Source organism: Pavona decussata, unplaced genomic scaffold (assembly GCF_977016875.1).
Source record: "Pavona decussata unplaced genomic scaffold, jaPavDecu1.1 SCAFFOLD_13, whole genome shotgun sequence".
NCBI classification, from domain to species: domain Eukaryota; kingdom Metazoa; phylum Cnidaria; class Anthozoa; order Scleractinia; family Agariciidae; genus Pavona; species Pavona decussata.
Window position 1 is genome coordinate 1,655,001 of NW_028145436.1, and position 16,547 is coordinate 1,671,547.

The window sequence follows — 16,547 nt, forward strand, 5'->3', positions numbered from 1 at the left end:
GCATTGTCTAATGAAATTTAGATTTTTAGTTTTTATTGTTTTGATTTTCAGCTTCGTGACTTAAAACTCGAAAAAAAAATATTTTATCGTACTATTACTTAACTTTTTTCTTCATCTCTCAGACACCTTCGCACGCGTAGTGTTTACTTTGTATGGATATCTACTGACGGCTTTTATTCAGGTGCCTAAATGTAAAAAAAAAATAGATTTAAAGAGAGAATCGAATATAATTAAAACGTGACAGTGGTTTCCGCAGAAAAGTTGGCCGGGGCCGAACTTAGACCAAATACTTCCCAACCCATGACAAAACCACACGACTAAACAACGTAAGTGAGCAATAATCTTTCCTATTTCAATTTGAGGAACCCATGTTACAACAAACACCTATTTTAAAAAGCGTGTCTCTCCCCTGCAATTTTTATAGTGATTTATGGAAGTTTACAGGAAAACTAGAACTATTTTGTAATTAAGGAGCGGATACAATATGGTTTAGCGCAAAGTTTTCTTGAAGATGTTTGATAAACCGGCAAAACTCCTGTATGTTTTATACGTCCTGAAAAAGGCACTTTTTCTAATATATGAGCTTACTACATAAATTCGTTTGAGTTTTTAACAGCCAGCTCTGCGTTATGAATCAATTTTTAACGCAGAAATAACCCTATGGATTGAATAGCCAAGAATGAAAAATTTTTACATTTGTGATCAAGTTTGGTGCAAAACAGGACTAAACGTACCTTTCAAGGCCCTTTCAAAGATTATCATTTGACGATGTTATTAATGTGGAGTTTCTATTAATGTGGATGGAGGGAGTGGTTGTGTATCTTTTAGCCTGGTTTACACGTACGACGCAAGCATAAGCATAAGCACAAGCATAAGCACAAGAAACCTACGTGCAAACCGGTGCCACGCAAGCATAAGCACAAGCGCAAGCACAAGGCGCTTATGCTTGCGTCGCACCGATTTACTGACAAATTGTCAGCGTACAATCTAGTTACTCATGCGTTGCCATTTCCCGCCATGTTGGAATCAAATCTCGCGCCAAAAGGCACCCGGCCGCACGATTGCGCCAAATTTGTTTGCTTCTGCGCTTGCGTATGTCACGTTATGCTTATGCTTATCGCACGTGTAAACACCCTTGTGCTTGTGCTTGTGCTTATTCTTATGCTTGCGTCGTACCTGTAAACCAGGCTTTAGCCAATGTCATAGGGATCATTTTCATCATCTTCCATATTCTCCTAGTGGAAAGTTGCGCTGCATGCTCTCTCCTTCCAGGCCCTTCTGTCATCTGTTGCTGATGCTGTCTCCGCCCACATTCTTAGCCCTCTCTCCTTAAGCTCCTTTTCCACTGCCCTTCTCCATGTCTCCCGCAGATGACCTCGTTTCCTTTTTCCTTCTCGTTCCCAAGTGACATACGGGATACCAAATGACAGGAATATAAAACAAATCACAGCTCATTAATATTTCACTCACAGGGCGTGAATCTGTGAGTCTTAAATCCGCCGAGCTCCATTTTCCTTCACATGTAAAACCTGGCACTGCTGATATCTTTGTGACGAGAAACAAGGAATAATCCACAGCATGTCTGCATGTCCAGTATGTTTACAAACGTCACTCACTTCTTAATCTGCGTAGCAGCCGCAATCGGGGAGGGGGAGGGGGAGCGAGAAAAAGGGAGGGAAGAATGGGGGAACTTGGGAGTCCTCCCATTCTTCCCTCATTATTTCTCCCTTCCCCTGCCCTTCCTCAGTTACGTCCGTCTCAAAATAAGAAACACAACTAACCTATCCGAAGGGTATTATTTTTGTACCGTACATCCTCACGGCCCTATTTGAAGCATCAATATTCTATGTACACCCATTAGAGCTCCGTCCATTGAGCTTCGTATGAAAATCGGAGGTTTCACTGAGTTTAAAAGCATTTTTGCCTTTACCAATTACGGTAGTTATTTGTTTCCATTTTTTAAGACACTGAAAACAGAAAGAAGCGCTCTGTCAAATTATCCAGACCCATATTGCTTCAATAAACGCCCATAATTGATGTCACCAAAAAATATCTCCTTGAGTGAATATTTTTTATTAATCCATTTAGTTTTGGCCCACACCAAAACGGCGGCCGTTAAAGGTTTCAACCACAAACTCGATAAATGGTGTTTCCAGAAATTCTAGCAATAACTGGAACTGGAACTGGAATCTCGATGTCCCAGTTTCCTAGAACTTGATTCCCATGCAGAAGGATTTCAAGTGTGTCACCCTTCACAGCACTCGTAACATTGCACTTCATAATTTTATAAAATAAAATAGCCGAAGACATTTGCACGCTCGTTGTTTAAAGTAAAAATTCCTTCCCTGGTAGAGGTGCGCTTGAGATGATGAATTATGACAATGATGCGCACATAGTTGGAGCGAGACGGAGAATCAAGGAAAAGGGAGGAGTATGTGGTTGGAATGAACCCCTGGGGAATACCCTATATAAGCTATAAAGGGTATCTGCAGCCCCAAAGGATACGGTTTTTGAGCCGTCTTACTCGCTGAAGTAGGGTAAAGATTTTAACCATTTTGGTTTGAAAGTCTGAAAACGAGTATGGATTTTACAGAAATGGGTATGGATTCTAGGAACCAGATCTGGAAATAAGTATGAATTTTACAGGCCAAGCCGCCAAACCCGCGGATTCAGCCGAATTCCATACACAGGTCAGCATTGGGGACTCAGTGGATACGAAATGTTTTAAATTATTTCCGTGGTGCACGCTCTTGGTAAACCTATACTGATCAGTGAGACGTAACCATTTCTAAGACTACTAATTTGTTCTAAGAAGCAAACAATCTGGGCAACTGCGAAAATGAATCATGGGCCAGATTCACGAACTCCTCTCAAGTTAAATACTACGCCCCTGAATTAGTCCCTGAAAAATCCCCGAGACTTTTCAACCTCATTATGAAAGCGAGGCTAAGTGCAAAGTCTTTGTTATGAAAATAAGTTTTCATTCATATGCAAACACAACTAATTTTCACATGAAAATTTTTGCACTTATCCTCCCTTTCATAGTCAGGTTCACAGCAACTAGGAAATGGCTTATTCTATATCTGGAAAAGAAATTTATATTCTATTCGACGCTGTGCACAAAAGGATGAAGTTAAATTCCCTGATTAAGAGTTTCTCGCTGAAAACCTAGCCCCGGTCGCTCAAAGAGCATATAATTTTATCCACTGGATAGGTCGCTATGCGGAAAATAAATGTGTGTAAGAATTTCCCTATACCCCTATAATTTGTGACATAGTAGAAGTGTATGTCTATTTTAAGTATGGGATTGTGTGGAAAACTTGCCAGAAGCGTTGTTTGCAGTACATTTGCACCGCTGGATAGTTATCCGCCCTTTGAACAACTGGGGCCTGGAAGGTAACTGATTCGCAAAGCTCGTACGATGTTACGACGGAAGTCAGTATAGTCAATATATTTTAGACATGCCTAAAGCGCACGTGGATCTAAGACTGAACAAACCATCTTAAGAATGCTACATTGATTAATGAATAATTCAATCGCTCTCAAACTTTATTTATATATAAACGATAAGAAGTAGAAGCAAAAAACCCGGCCGTGGGGTCGTATAAGAAGTCAACTAAAAATAAAATACGCAAATAAATAAAGCAAAGCAGTATTGGACAAAACATCTAGAATTATAACAAAAAAGATTTACAATCGTATTAAAACGAAATTCCTTCTACTTATTGTTTGGGGAAAAAGTACATTTAAGTTTAAATTCATAAATGCCGGACAAATGAAAGCCTCTTGTGTGAACAAAAGGTGACTACAGCTCCTCCATTGAACACTTATAGGAACTCAGTTTGATGATATTGTAGGACATATGAAAAACTGCAAAGAAGGCGATAGTGGCTCGTTTGAATCTCTGTTAGGTCAAGAAGGAGGAAATCTGGATAAAATCCGCCATATAGAAAGACTTTACAACACTAAAATGTTCTTGAGATGTGCTTACACCGATTTGCTGTCCATTGACATCACTTCCCCTGAACTAAAAAACTGACGATTTCAACTGAATAACTGAGAATATTTGAAACAATCGATGGAAAGCATAATTTTTTTAGGTAACAGAGCGCACCATTTATTTTCTTACATTCTACGTTTTGTATTTAAAGACTTTACGAACTTCTCTTCGTAAATTGTAAAAACAGCTTTGAAAAAATGGAAACGTGAAAAGACTGCAAAACTTGCTCAGACGTGAAGTTTACCTGTTAACGAAACAAACATAACACGTGATCAAACTTATTTTACCATTCTCGACATGAGATTAAATAAGAAAACATGTTTAACTGAGCGGTGGAAATAACAAAAGGCAGTGATAAGTCTTGGACATAAACGAAAGCATACATTCACTGACTGCCGTTAAACCTAAAAGCCAGGCCGGTGAAACGTATTATCTCAAACATTAACATGTGCGGTTTGCTGTTATATTTAAAGTGGACAATTTAAGTCTCCCTATCAAACACCAAACTTACATAACTGACAAAAGTCACTCACTGATGGAAAATAATAGGAACTAGAAATAATCAGAATATAACTGTTAATTTCTATAGCGCGTTGCTCGTGACAAAATGGTCAAATTTAATTTAATTAGAAATTAAACTTCCAACTGAAAACAATAAAAAAGACTACTACAAGGACAATTAAAAAACACAAACTAAATACTTAAAATACAATATACTAAAAACTTATGATGAAAAAAATGACAAAAATATTTTTAAATTAAATTAAAAAAGAAAAATGCGCATCAGTTTCCTTTGATCAGGAAATATAAACCCTCTATGAAGCTTAAGAGCGCCTGTCTGTAAAAATCAGACAAATTCTAAATTTCGCGGCAAGGGTGGAAAATTCGATTTCTTTCATATTTTAATGTTAGATAGGCTAGGATATAACTTAAATCACTGTATAGTTTTTCGGTGCAATATCCTTTTATTTCAAAGAAAAATGCAAATAACGAAAATCCGTTAAAATCGTGGGCCGTCGATAAAAGCCGGAACATGGAACATTCCGGAACATTCCGGAATATCCCGGAACATCCCGGAACATCCCGGAACACGAAAAAGATGATAATAAAAAATTAAGATACAAAAAAAATGAAATAAAATAAAGGGAGAAATGAAAAAAAAATTGTGTTTATATTTATATAAAATGAAATTACATTACCCGGAACACGAAAAAAAATGATAATAATAAAAAAAATTGAGGTAAAAACAATGAAATAAAATTAAAATGAAGGTAAAAATGAAAAAAAAAAAGTGTCTGTGTTTTTTTTTTATATAAAATGAAATCACATTGTATCCGAAAGAAATTCATATAAGAAGAAGTACGGAGTAGGTGGGACGGTAGGATAAATGGGGTGTTGTAACTGACCACACTGAGTGGAGGCGCAAGTACTTTCCCTCCATTTGCAGCACGTGTTTATCGTCCGCTGCGCCAGAAATGGATCAGGGAATTTAAGCACCGGACGTTTTGGGGGCGACGGCGACGTCTACAAACGAGCCAGCCTGGGTAAGAGGGCGCCGTCGTTCCCGCCAAAATCCAAGCTTAAGCAAAGAAGTTTTTTTGCGACGGCAACCCTTTCGAAAACTGCCTTGAAAGCTTGCGAAAACCTCTGTGAAAAATGTCTTTTCGTGAACCAAGAGAGATGCTGTTACTAGCATATGATGGTAAATAATTTCTGATGAAGAATTCTTGGTCTTGTGGAAGAGCTGCCGTTCCAAGAACCCAGATTTTCCGCACAGTTCGCACGCAAGATTTGATCTTGAAGACATCAACGAAACCGAATGTTTGGCAGAGTTCAGAGTCGATTATCGAGCCTGTTCAATCTTCTCTGGGTTGACTCCCAGAATTTGTCACGGTCTGGACTGCCTTTCTTGAACTGAAACAATTCGCTAGCAATCATTTCACGCAACAGGAGAATGTCGTGGTCCATTACAGGTTGTTTTTTCGATAGCCATCTTCACGCTAGAGGCTTAAAAGTTCAAAAAATGACTGCAAATACTTGATAATCGCCCGTACAAGCGCCAAAACGATAGAATAATATTTTAAGCATCGATAAGTACAAAAATTGAGGGCAAAATGACATAAAGGAACGAAAATCATAAAGGCGAAACTCACCTTTTACACGCGACGTCAAAATAAGCAAAACAAAGTCGGCGCCGAGTCGCGACGGCTGACCATGTCGGCGGGAAACGTGAATCGGAAGTAAAATTGAGTTCCGGTTGCTGTCGCCCCGTAGAAAACGTCTGGTGCTTAAGTTCCCTATCATTTCCAGCTCGGCTGGAATACGCGAATGAGCACGAAACACCCTCAGGCGTTTCTCCATCGTATTTTCTCCTTTCCCTGTTTTAAAACCAATTATTCGGTAAATGGAAGGGGTTTTAAAGCTCCAAACCAGCCAAAGTAGCGTATTTTCTTTAGCCGTAAATGACAGTTCGCTTATGGTTAAGACACAGAGACAGTCAGGCGTCTTTTACTGACAAATAATTATGGCTACACCAGTAGTCATGTAGCACACCGTAGGGCGCGTCTTTAAATCGCGACTAAACGGTGTGCAATCAACCCCGACGGGTTCAAACCTTTCAAAAACCATTCCCTCAACCTCAACAGATATATTGCGACTAAACGTTGTGTAATTAACCCGAACAGACATCAACCTGACCAAAATATATTAAAAAGTAACTTTGGGGCACAGTATAAAGCGGGTACAAAGTGAGGGAAAGATTTTAATAACCATAGGGAAAAGTCTCAAGTCCTGATTCAGTCTTTGCGACCACCCTTTTATCGTAACACATTGTAAAGTCTTTTTCCTGATACATGTTTTTTACCTCCTTTGTCTTACTATCCCGTGTTATCATTTGTTCGTTAACAGTGGTTATTCGTTTTTTCTGCCCCTCAATTAGCTCCCTCATTGTTTGATGATTTATATATTGACTGTTTTCATAATTGAGTGTGAAACCTTTTACTTTACACACTGCTTTCCCGTTACTTGTGCAATAACTGTAGGACTTTGGTCCTGTTCCACACCATTTTTCAATGTAGTGTCCACCAAGCTCATCGGTAAGATCACCTAGGTTATCACCTGTTTTGATTGTTGGACCATTTTCTTTTTCAATATACCAACAACTATCAGTATCAAAACCGAGAACATTGTCACCCAGCTTGTCCAACACTCCATACAACATCATTCTTGCATGACTGGTTGTGAAAGCCGCAATGAATATGTTTGTATTATTACTGTTGTCAACAAAATGGTCTTTTAGGTTGTAGTTCATTTCAACCATATCTTCATTGATAAAATGAATGTTCAGATCATCAATCTTTTCATCTAACAAAATTTTGTAAAACTCGTGTGGCTCAACAACATATACCGATTTTTTCATATTATTTCTTTGTCCAAACTTTCCCCATAAACTATTCAAACACAGTTTTGAGATCGCCCTCATTCCAGGGTTAAATTTTATTTCACCCAACTGTATTCCTAGTTTTGACTTTACAACATTCCTATACTCTTCAACAGATTTATATGTGCATCCTTCACCAGTTTTTAACTCACTACTCTCCATTTTTATCTTCATGAATTTTTTAACGTAACCCTTGAAAAGTTCACTTGAACGGTTTTCAAAATTCCATACCTCAAATATTTTTTGAATCTCATATCCCTTTTCAACAGCAACATTCAACTCGTTTGTACACCATGTTCCAACAAACATTCGTTCTTTGTCCGAATGCAAACATTTTTGTGATTTTAAAACAGCACACTTTTTACACAGCGGAAATAAAAGCTTTTCTGCATTTCCACATGTCATTTTTACAGGTAAAACAGGATGATATAACCCACGAGGAGGTAACACTTTGCATTTGACAAAACCAAACCATCCAGAATCGTATTTTTCAGGTAAAAATATCTTTTCCGGATGACCAACAGGATAATTCTTAAAAAATTGAACTGTCGGATACAAACTGACAAAGTCAACGTATTTTCCTTTTTCACCTTTTTTAAAATCGTATGTCAGTTTTGTCACGTTTGTTCGACCTCCAAAAAACGCATCCCTTGGATTTAGGGGTTCTATACATTCTCGATCCCAACCCTTGAAAAATTTCAAAAACTCCTTGTTTTTTCTCAATCCGCATTTGTATTCTTCAACAAGATTCCAACCACCGGCTCTTATCCTTTCATTCTTTTCTTTTGTTCTATTCCTGAGAGTCAACATATCCATCTGATTTTTTGTGTTGATTGTATCGCTTGAAAAGCATTTTTCACAACCGTGCCAAAAACATCCTTGAAATTCATAGACAGTTTTTGTTTCTTCGCAGAATCCATCAACTTTTCCAATGTCTGTCAAATTTTTTTCACCACCATTGAGAGCATGTTTAATGTTTACACCGTCTCTCTCCGATATCCAGTCTAACCAAGCTATACTTATTTTACTAAATTTTTCACCTCTTGCTGAATCTTTTACAACACCAATTTGGTTTTTCGGCATATAGTTGCAACGATAAACAGCCATACAAACTGATGCAATTGTTGTGTATAAAAGAGGATCAATGTTTTCCAACTCAATAAAATCATTCCTAAATTTTAACATACTTCTCCTCAAAATGTCAACATCACTTCTGCAGTACTCTCTCAATTCTTTTTTGAAGTCAAAGACATAGTTTTCATCAACTCGCGCTTGGTGCCATTCAACAAAAGCTTTTCTACCATACGAGCTCATTCTATCAAAACCAAAATGTTTCTTACTAGGGATCGGTCCAACATAGTTTTGGTTGCATTTCTTATTGAAATAATGAGGAAAATACCCCTTTTTCAACTCTGTTAAACCAAACGTTTTTGGAAACGATGCTAAAGGAGCAGCCACAAAGTTTAATGAATCGATAAACCTTCGCCCCGAAACCTCCATGCTCATTATCTTTGTTCCGTTATAAATACAATACGGTTTCATCCCATTTTCAATACACCAATTCCTGATAAACTGAGCGTCGTAACCTTTTGCATTGTGAGCAATGAAAGTGAAACCTTCATTATCTTTTTCGAAAACAAATTTACAAAATTCATCAATCGTTTCAAACGTGTTTTTATTACCATGAAAATCTTCACAGTCAACCCAATTGACGACATGGACACCGGTTTCTTGATTTGTTTCAAAATCATAAAAAATGTATTTATCGGTTCTCGTTTTACAAGAATAACACTTTTTTTCCTCAACACACCCAACACAGTTTCCTCCTTTGGAATTTTTTTTCACCATAAAGCATCTATGTTCGTTCATATCACAGTACTGTCTGCAATTACTGCATTTACTGTGTCCGCATATGTGTTTTTCAAGCCCGTCTGTCACAATTCGCCCACATTTGAGGCATTTGCAAACTTTTTCACAAACAATATCCGATTTTGATCCATCCTTGACACTTCTTTCGCGTTTATGCTCCTCAAAACAATTTTTACCAAAGAAACACCTATTACAATCGTTACATTCGATAACTTTTCCACAGCATTTATTTCCATTTGCAAAGTACTTGAAACACGCAATACATTTTGCAGGGCACTTGTGACAATCACGTTTTTTGTACGGTTTTTTACAAGTGTGACAATAATAAGATTTACACAAAAACCCTGTCATACTCGTTATTACATCAAAATGATTACCGTTTTTGTAAAGGTAAATCATTTGAGAATTATGTTCATTTTCGGTTGAAAACGTTAACTCGTTAAAATATTCAGCATCAACAACATTGATTTGAATTTTGAGATGATTTGCAAATGTCTTAATGTCTTCTAAAGTTGATCCAAACTCATTGATTTCAACTCCCGCTTCTTCATGAAGTTTTTCAGCCATATCCTTTTGCAATTTTCGTGATCTGTTAAACCCGTCTTTTAATTGTGTTTGCGTCCATTTTGTTTTGTTTATGTTTGCAACAGCTGTTACAATAGCGCGAGCAAGACAAATGGAATCGTCATTTTTTATTGTAATGACGCTTTTCTTCCTTTTCAGATTTGAATTTGTAACGATTAACCTACCAGCACCTCGAGGAATCTTTGTTGATTGAATTTCAAACTTTACCTCAGACAAAGGTACCTGTTTGTATTCAACGAATCCTGAAAGTTTATTTGTTATTTCAGAATCGAGTTTTCCTTTGATTGTGATTAATTTTGAACTGATAGGTTTATTCCACGACGGGTGACTGATTATCCATCTTATTTTGTCACCGTCTTTCAACCCTCTCTCATCAATCACCATGTTTGCCATTTCCAGCAATACTTTATCGGCACTGATTTCGGTTGATTGGTTGGGTTCAACCCTGAATTTATCAAAAAACGTTTTGAACTTTTTATTTGAACTCTCACCAATCTTGACGATCTCATATTGTTTGATTTCAGGTTTCGTATCTTTTTTTTCGATCTCGTTCATAAGTTTTTTGAAAGAGTAAATCTCTTTGTTAACAACGGGTTTTGGAGCCTTATTTTTTAACCAAACACCCCAATTTTCCACCTTTTTCTTTCCCCAATTGACTGCGGCATCGATTTTTTCTTTAATTTGTGTCGGTTGTGTAGGTTGTTCTCTAGTAAGTTTTTTATTTATGGAATCGAAAATATTTGTTTTCTTCAGACTTGAAAAAACACGTGTACCAAAATTTTTCGCGAGATTTTTAAAATTTACGAATTTCTTTGAATCCATTTTCTTTTATTATATATAAGAAAATATTTTTTAAATTGTTTTTTTCATTTTTTTCAAAATGAAAAAATTTTAAGCAAGAGATAATTTAACCTTATTTCCATTCACGTCCATAAACTCATTTCCACATTTTATGTAATATTGAATTGATCCGTTATTTTTCTTCAACATTTTTGAACACTGATAGATACTTTTGCATCTTGTGACGACTTGCGTTTCAACATTTGTGATCAACACTTCCTTTGCATTTGATGGCTTACATACGATTTTTTCGTCAAGATTCAACGCTTTTACCAAATCTGTTTTGGATAATTTCATATAGTTTTTTATCTTTTTTCCAACTGCCATTTTTCGTATTTCTTGAAGAGTCATGTATGATTCCATTTTCTTATATGAAAGATTTTTTTAAATTTATTTTTCACATCAGATCGTTCATATCAACCCAGGAATTGAATTTTTCTGGGTAACCGCTCCACTTTACCAAAGCTTTACCTTTTTTATAGTCTCGTCGAATCACTTTCTCAATACGGTAAACGTCTTGAACAGCCTTTTGCATCTCCTGTTCATAAAAAGAACCGGATATTTCCTCGCCACTTTGGTCTTTGAGTCTATAAGTGATCGGATTGGTGTATTGTATCTTATCGACTGTAAAAACTTCTTCTGACCAATTGGGTGTGTATCCTTTGTCGAAGACAGGACGTTTGTACTTGGAAATTCTGACCTTATCACCGACTCTGTATTTTGGCTTTGTTGAGGTTGGATTCATATCACCGAAAAGGTTGAAGTAAACGGTTCCTTCATTCTCTTTCCTCGACGCTTCTGCCGGCGTCATTTTTATCGAACGATGTTTGGTGTTGTTGTACCGCTTTAATATTTCGGGTAGTATTTCCAGATACACAGTATTGCCTTGAGCAGTGAATTCCTTCCACATTCTATTTTTAATGGTTCGGTTCCAACGCTCCACCACTGACGATTTCTCTTCATTTTCTGTTGAATACAGTTCAATCTCATTTTTTCTTAACAAGTCTTTCAGATGTTTGTTGTAAAACTCTGAACCTTTGTCAGTCCACACAAACTTCGGTTTTCTACCTTTTTTAAAGATGTTTTGAAATGCTTTGGTTACGGTCTCACCTTTTTTATCCTTCAATGGTACAATCCAACCGTATTTGCTAAAGACATCGATTATCATGAGAAGATATTTATAACCTTTATTCCATCTGCTGAACTGCTGCATCTCAACAAGGTCAGCAGCCCATATCTCATCGATGTGATTCACAATGACGCGCCGTCGGGTAAATTTTCTTTTTATGGGTCTATGCAGTTCATCTGCTAATTTTTCTTGCCACCCAATGTCTTTACCCGACGGCTTTTGACGTTTTTTGGAACGCCGAGACCAAGTTTTTGCTTTGTGTTAATCATATTTCGAGCCATCCAGTGACCCCATTGTCTCTCATTATAAGGAACAGAGTCCAGCGCTTTGACCATTTTCCTATCGGCTTCATTCTTGCATTTTTTATCATCTTTGTAAACTGAATAATCAACGTCATGTTGCATCGCTATCGCATCGGTCTTACCCGTTGGTTTGTCGTATATCTCGAGTATTTCACCTGTTTTTGGATCCCATCTTACCTGATTTTCTAAATCATTGTAAGGGCCTGTAAACTTGTGTCCCGGAAGAGTCCAACCACCTTTTGGTTTCGGTAGTTTTCCGATCGCTTTGTGAATATCAATCGAACCGCCAGAAGTTGGCCTTCCCTTCATTCCTTTTTCATATTCACCCCAATTTGGAGGATGCCAACCAATGCTTTTATAACTTGAACAAGCGGGTGTGTTGTGATATTTACTTCCAATTTTTACCATACTGTCACAAGGGTAATCCTTGTATTTTTCTAATGTCTTTTTACCAGCCCTTCCTGTCCAAAATTGACTTGATAAAACACCGGTGTCCGTACTGAACGCTCTTTTTGCTATTTCTCCGCATTTGTATTCATCAAAAACATGTTGTGTTGAAGGAATGAGTTTGCCAATGACATCCATCGACTTTGATGCAGCTTTTCCTGGAGTTCCCAATTGTTCCAATATTGTATCTAAAACGGCTCCACCCTTCTGAAGGTCCAAATCTTTTCTATCGGTTTTGTATTTTTTATTAGGTCGAATCTTTGTTGACAATTGATCCAACGCTTCTGAACCGGCTTTTTGAATCAGGGGTGTAGCTTTTTCCAACGCATAATCGAGAGCCTTTTTCTGCAGTTTTGGGTTTCTCAAAGCTTCACTAGCATAATAACGACCCGCTTCAACAGCTTTTTTCCCAAGCCAAGGAATACCATGTTGAATTAACATATCTGTTCCAGTCGAAGCTAATGTGTCAAAAATGCCCGCCCCTTTGGACGGGCCATCTAGTTTCCCTGTTCCTTTACAAATTTGGTTTTTGTGATTCCACATTCTGCACATGTGCAGAAAAACATGAGCCGACCATTCTTTGCACGTTTGTAACCTGCAGGTTCAACACATTCAGTTTGTTTTCGTTGTTTTACGCAATAAGATTTCATTTATAATTAGGCAATATTTGAAAAATATTTTTCAATGAATTTTTCATTTTTTGCTGTGTCTTTTACATCGAATACTTGCAACAAATCAAAGTAGGACACGCCTTTATTCATCTCATTCAAAAAGTACAAACAAAAGTATCCACAAGTCGTCGTCAATAATCCTTGAATCTGTTCGTTTTGATGAATAAGAGTCAGATTTTTTCTTCTTGCATGATCTACAATTTCCTGAAACGGGGGCAATCCGAAACTGTCGAAATAATTGATCACACCATTTTTTACATATGTTGAAACCCAATGGCTTCCGCTCATGTATGACGGTTCGAGGTTGTATATGAATAACGCCATTTTGTGGTTGTGTGGAACAGTTTGGTCTCTCGATAAAACACCACCCGTGTCGATTGGTATTTTCAAACGGTGGCACCATTTTTCCAAATCATGGTTACTCATCGGAATGTTTTTTTCAAACTTTAAAATATTGCCCCCAACAATGGTATTTGATTGAATGGGCTGTTTTTTCCTAAAAGTAACCCGTCTCCAGTCTTTTTTTTTCGTCTTTTTTTTTTACCGGCGCCGATTGTTCCTGGAACTTGTTCCCATGTTCCAAAAAACGGAGGTGGAGGTTGATATGCACCTAATCTCGGAGCCGCTCCACCATCCTGTTTGGTTGAAACCGGTTGTGGTTTTCCCATTCTAGGCCCACCGGATCCTGTCATCTTCTTGAAAGCCTCAAGAGCCAACGGAATTCCGATTGATGCTAAGAGTGAACCAAGAAAACCACCCGTTTGTGTTTTTGTGGGTTTGATGTGTACTCCTGAACCTGTTTGCATTGCATTTTTAATATCCATTTTTTGTTTATCGGTCAATAGATGTTTGTTTGCAATCAGTTGTTGAATTTTTGAATTTGGAATCAGAAAACCTCCGGTTTGACCTCCGCCGGATATCTTTTTAACAAGTTGGGATGCTCCTTCTGAAACAACACCTGAAAGAGCAGACATTCCCAAAGTTTTCGCCAATTGTGGTCCTAAAGTTCGACCGAGTGTTAAAATCGAACTCAAAAGTGATCCACCAACTTGTTTTCGTATGTTTGACTTTGCGAGTTTGATATCCATTCCCTTGTTTAGTTTTCGATTCTTTTCCAACCTGTTTACAGTTGTTTTAGGCACCAAAAGAGTATCGGGTCCGGATAGAGCGTCGTTTTTCAAACGCAATGTAATCGTTTCCTTTTCATGATAGGCTTTACTCAAAGTTTTTTTCTGATTTTCAGAAAGTGAAATGTTGATTTCATACAATTGTGTCATCGTTATTTTATTTGAATCAAATAAAATAAAAAATTTTTTTCCAACTTAGACAATTACGAGTTCGTTTCCTCTTTTATCCACAATTATTTCACTTTCATGAAAAACGATGGCATGTGCTCTCACATTGGCTGTCGGAGCAGTGTTTAATCTAAAATTTAAAATCAGTTGTTTCAGATCTCGTGTGACAGTCTCTTTTTGAAAAGTCAAATCAAAATAAACAAGAACGTAAAGAGCGTCGAAATTGTGAAGATTTAACTGCATTCCAGTGTTGAGATCATTTTTTCTAAAAGCATAAGACATCAGATCGTTAAAGATTCTGACTTTTGAATCTGCATCGTACTCCAATTCAGGATAAAAAGTGCTGTTTCCATATTCTAATCGGCAAGATGCAAGACTGGAATTTGAATCTGCAGCATTCAACTTGAACGTATCGTAAACATATGGAGTTCTCTCCGATTCCTCATTGTTTGGACCATCGGTTCGCTGCAAATAAACAAATACATGTTTTACATTGTCGATGGCGGGACTGATTTGAAACATGTTTTGAACAGCTCTTGTATTTGCACTCTGGTTGTATAAATCTCTCATGTAAACCCATTTGCTCGGTTTCAAAAAATCTTTTACAAATTCATTAAATTCACTATCCTTTGGAACCATTTTTGGAAGCCAAAGATAAAATCGAGTCACAACAACACGACCATCATCAGCGGCAGCTGCTTTGTGGATCAATTCAGAATCATCGTTCAATGTAATTTCAATTGTGAGCTGCATGGGCGGAATCATCTTGTCTTCCAATTCCTCGAAAAAACTGTACCTATTCAATGGAATGATCTCATTAATGCTTTTTGCACCGCCGCTTCCATCATTGTTTACAGCTTGAGTTAAAATTCGTCTTGCTTCAAAACCAGTATTTGTGTTTGCTGTTGATCCGTTTGTATCAAGATACCAAAAACTGTTTTTAGCAACCGATCTACTGAAATCGTCGCTGTACTCAAGTAAATTTTTAGCATTTGTGATTCTGTGAATGTTGTCACTTTCGTAAACAATTTTTCCTGCGGATTTTATTACCATGTGTTTGATGAGAGAATGTGCTCCGTTAATCATCGTGATTCTATCAGCGGCTGCATAACCCGCACCGTCAGCTTTTTTCTGTAACTCCTTGGTAACCTCAAAATACCCGTTAAAATAATCGAAAAAAGTCGATCTGTCGTTGATTGTGAATCTATAACCTGTTTTCTTCTGAGTATTGTTGTTTCCGGGTACATCAATAAGATTGTCAAGAGAAAATCTAACCATTTCGTATCTTTGAAGTTTATCACTGGTTCTAAAACTCATCCTTTTTATTTATACGAAAATTTTATTTTTTATTTTTTATTTTTTTCCTATTTTTCATCCCGCTTCCGGAAATCATTCGATTCAAAATTAAATTATAATCTTCTTCGACAGGTTGGGTTACCTTTGGTTGTACAACTCCTACCTTAGGTTGTGAAACTTGAATCATTGAATTCAGCATTTCATTGTAATCTCTGACCGTTGGTCCGGTGGAGCCTTTTGTGGGATTAGAAGTTTTTTTACCCATCTCTCTAAAAAATGTTAAACCTGGGCTTTCAGAAAATTTTTTACTAGCAACGTTGACAGCTTTCTTTCCGATTTTGTCACCGGCGCTTTCTATTCCAGATTTCAAAGCTTTTTTGGCAAGAGGTTTCAAAACAGCTTTTGTTGCTGTTGCTAACATTTTTTTCATCGGTTTGAAAATATTATCCACAATCAAACCCGATCCCTTATGTTTATAAACAAATCTTCCAAGTCTTGGATGAAAAATCCTTTTGTAATTATATGGTTGCATTTTTATTATTACAACCTTTTATATTTTTTCTTTCAAAATTAACGAAAATGCGGTATCTGCATTATTCAAATCGATAATCCTTCTCTGTCCGTCGGTGATGTATATCCGTATGTTGTTGATTAGATACTTGTTGACTGGGTTG

The 16,547-nt window shown here is 37.1% G+C and overlaps 4 protein-coding genes across 13 annotated transcripts in view; all 4 read right to left on the bottom strand.

The window, feature by feature from the left end:
- Window positions 1-16,547, bottom strand: part of LOC146487813 (BTB/POZ domain-containing adapter for CUL3-mediated RhoA degradation protein 3-like) — a 97,442-nt gene that overhangs the window by 16,450 nt on the left and 64,445 nt on the right. The window contains exons 3-4 of one of the 4 annotated variants that reach the window (XR_014868087.1): window positions 4,512-4,552; window positions 3,517-4,244 (exon numbers count right to left, since the gene is read on the bottom strand). The exons of 2 other annotated variants lie outside the window; for them this stretch is intronic. The gene's annotated coding sequence lies outside the window, so the exon portion shown is untranslated. Of the gene's footprint in view, window positions 1-3,516; window positions 4,245-4,511; window positions 4,553-16,547 lie in introns of those variants that run through there. One more of the 4 variants, XM_085127642.1, reaches the window with a different exon arrangement.
- Window positions 1-16,547, bottom strand: part of LOC146487814 (potassium channel regulatory protein-like) — a 117,210-nt gene that overhangs the window by 4,711 nt on the left and 95,952 nt on the right. Inside the window, exons 3-4 of one of the 4 annotated variants that reach the window (XR_014868055.1) lie at window positions 4,512-4,552; window positions 3,517-4,244 (exon numbers count right to left, since the gene is read on the bottom strand). The exons of 2 other annotated variants lie outside the window; for them this stretch is intronic. The gene's annotated coding sequence lies outside the window, so the exon portion shown is untranslated. Of the gene's footprint in view, window positions 1-3,516; window positions 4,245-4,511; window positions 4,553-16,547 lie in introns of those variants that run through there. One more of the 4 variants, XM_085127472.1, reaches the window with a different exon arrangement.
- The window catches only part of LOC146487815 (uncharacterized), a 78,115-nt gene that overhangs the window by 4,711 nt on the left and 56,857 nt on the right, over window positions 1-16,547 (bottom strand). Inside the window, exon 3 of one of the 2 annotated variants that reach the window (XM_085127539.1) lies at window positions 3,517-4,244. The exons of the other annotated variant lie outside the window; for it this stretch is intronic. The gene's annotated coding sequence lies outside the window, so the exon portion shown is untranslated. Of the gene's footprint in view, window positions 1-3,516; window positions 4,245-16,547 lie in introns of those variants that run through there. 2 annotated transcript variants of the gene reach the window in all.
- Window positions 1-16,547, bottom strand: part of LOC146487817 (uncharacterized) — a 54,163-nt gene that overhangs the window by 4,711 nt on the left and 32,905 nt on the right. Inside the window, exon 3 of one of the 3 annotated variants that reach the window (XM_085127566.1) lies at window positions 3,517-4,244. The exons of the other annotated variants lie outside the window; for them this stretch is intronic. The gene's annotated coding sequence lies outside the window, so the exon portion shown is untranslated. Of the gene's footprint in view, window positions 1-3,516; window positions 4,245-16,547 lie in introns of those variants that run through there. 3 annotated transcript variants of the gene reach the window in all.